Source organism: Porites lutea, chromosome 8 (genome assembly GCF_958299795.1).
Source record: "Porites lutea chromosome 8, jaPorLute2.1, whole genome shotgun sequence".
Lineage (NCBI taxonomy): Eukaryota > Metazoa > Cnidaria > Anthozoa > Scleractinia > Poritidae > Porites > Porites lutea.
The window spans coordinates 8,058,588-8,061,698 of NC_133208.1; positions in this window are offsets into that span (position 1 = coordinate 8,058,588).

The following is a 3,111-nucleotide window of genomic DNA, read 5'->3' on the forward strand; positions in this document are numbered from 1 at the left end:
GTTCTTTTATTGTGTATGCTTTTTCCTTTACGTTTGCAGTTCCATGCATATAATGCACACGTCATCACTGCTATTGCTAGTTCAGGTCCAATTTTTGAGACTCCACACAGAAGAGATCTGTTGAGGTGCCTGTGAAGTCTTTCATTCATCTCTGTGCCACATCCTTCGGGAATATCCGAAAGACAGCCCTTTCGCACGTGTTTGCGCAGATTGTCTATTTGATGTATAGTTTCTCCGTTTAACTTTTCTTGCCATACGAAGAGTAGCCTTTCGATGTTAGCCTCAATTTCTTCCGGACACGGCGTACTCATTGAACGTTCGTCGTTGAGATCATAACCCCGGCGGAAAATCATAGACACCTCACCTGAAAATTTTTTATGCTGACTGTCACTTTTGGGAAAGGTTTGTACTATTCTCATGTATGCATGAAATAAATCAAGTTTCGCAAAGATCGCAAAATTATCAAGAATTTTTCTTGCTATGTGAAAATATTAAGACAATGAAGGGCCTCAAAGTTTCCCATAAATCGAAAGAAAAAAAAGAATTTTTGAAAAGAATTCACCTTCTTGGCCTTTTCTCTCTCTAAGTCTAGAATTTATTTAATTTTTTTATTCTTGCTTTTGCGATATTACAAGTACTCAATCTCTTCACATAGCAAGAAAAATCCTTGTTAGTTTTGCGATAATTGCGAGATTTGAGAGCTTTTGAAGGCCCTACTTAACCATTTTTCTTTGTTCGTCTAGAATTTTTTAAATTTGTCATTCTTGCTATTTTTGCGATATTTCTTACCTTTTCAGTGTTTTTAGGTAGGAGGAAAAATCCTTGTTACTTTCGCGATTTTTTTCTAAGTCGAGAATTTTGTTTTATTGGTTTTTCTACCCATGCGATATTTGCAAGTGATTGTCTCACAAAATTTTCGGTGAATTATTCTCTTTGCGAAAATTGCGGAGAGAATTTGCTAACAAGATCGTTCCTGGACATATATATCGCATTTTTTTTTCTTTTACAGTTCTTTACGCGCTACCACGCCATACCATACAAACCGTCAAACAAGGCCGCAGGGGACTGATCCCGACGTCCTAGGCATCTAAATAGCAAGTGCGCTTTAACTCTGACAAGTATGCATGTGACGTATTACGTCTACACACATTCCTAGATATCTTGAGGTAATAGGTAACAGAGCAAAAAGGTAACGAAGCAACAAGGTAACAGACTAACGGGGTAAAACGAAGCTAACAAGGAAACAGAATAACAAGCTAACAGACTAACAGATTAACGAAGTACCAAGGGAACAAGGTAACAGAGTAACACGGTAACATGGAAACAGAGTAGCAAGGTAACAAGGCAAAAGAGAAACAAGGTAACACGGTAACACGGTAACATAGTAACAAGGTAACAGGGTAACAGAGTAACAAGGTAACAGAGTAACAAGGTAACAAGGTAACAAGGTAACAAGGTAACAAGGTTACAGAGTAACAAGGTAACAAGGTAACAGAGTAACAAGGTAACAGAGTAACAAGGTAACAAGGTCACAAGGTAACAAGGTTACAGAGTAACAAGGTAACAAGGTAACAGAGTAACAAAATAACAAGGTAAAGGGTAACAAAGTAACAAGGTAACAAGGTAACAAGGTAACAGAGTAACAGGGTAACAAGGTAACAGAGTAACAAGGTAGCAAGGTAACAAGGTAACAGAGTAACAAGGTAACAAGGTAACAGAGTAACAAGGTAACAAAGTAACAAGGTAACTAGGTAACAGAGTAACAAGGTAACAAGGTAACAAGGTACAGAGTAACAAGGTAACAAGGTAACAAGGTAACAAGGTTACAGAGTAACAAGGTAACAGAGTAACAAGGTAACAAGGTAACAGAGTAACAAGGTAACAAGGTAACAAGGTAACAAGGTTACAGAGTAACAAGGTAACAAGGTAACAGAGTAACAAGGTAACAAGGTAACAAGGTAACAAGGTAACAAGGTAACAAGGTAACAGAGTAACAAGGTAACAAGGTAACAGAGTAACAAGGTAACAAGGTAACAGAGTAACAAGGTAACAAGGTAACAAAGTAACAAGGTAACAAGGTAACAAGGTAACAGGGAAACAAGGTAACAGGGTAACAAGGTAATAGAGTAACAAGGTAACAAGGTAACAGAGTAACAAGGTAACAAGGTTACAGAGTAACAAGGTAACAGAGTAACAAGGTAACAAGGTAACAAGGTAACAGAGTAACAAGGTAACAAGGTAGCAGAGTAACAAGGTAACAAGGTAACAGAGTAACAAGGTAACAAGGTAACAAAGTAACAAGGTAACAAGGTAACAAGGTAACAGGGAAACAAGGTAACAGGGTAACAAGGTAATAGAGTAACAAGGTAACAAGGTAACAGAGTAACAAGGTAACAAGGTTACAGAGTAACAAGGTAACAGAGTAACAAGGTAACAAGGTAACAGAGTAACAAGGTAACAGAGTAACAAGGTAACAAGGTAACAGAGTAACAAGGTTACAAGGTAACAAAGTAACAAGGTAACAAGATAACAGAGTAACAAGGTAACAAAGTAACAAGGTAACTAGGTAACAGAGTAACAAGGTAACAAGGTAACAAGGTAACAGAGTAACAAGGTAACAAGGTAACAAGGTAACAAGGTTACAGAGTAACAAGGTAACAGAGTAACAAGGTAACAAGGTAACAGAGTAACAAGGTAACAAGGTTACAGAGTAACAAGGTAACAGAGTAACAAGGTAACAAGGTAACAAGGTAACAGAGTAACAAGGTAACAAGGTAGCAGAGTAACAAGGTAACAAGGTAACAGAGTAACAAGGTAACAAGGTAACAAAGTAACAAGGTAACAAAGTAACAAGGTAACTAGGTAACAGAGTAACAAGGTAACAAGCTAACAAGGTAACAGAGTAACAAGGTAACAAGGTAACAAGGTAACAGAGTAACAAGGTAACAAGGTAACAAGGTTACAGAGTAACAAGGTAACAGAGTAACAAGGTAACAAGGTAACAGAGTAACAAGGTAACAAGGTAACAAGGTTACAGAGTAACAAGGTAACAAGGTAACAGAGTAACAAGGTAACAAGGTAACAAGGTAACAGAGTAACAAGGTAACAAGG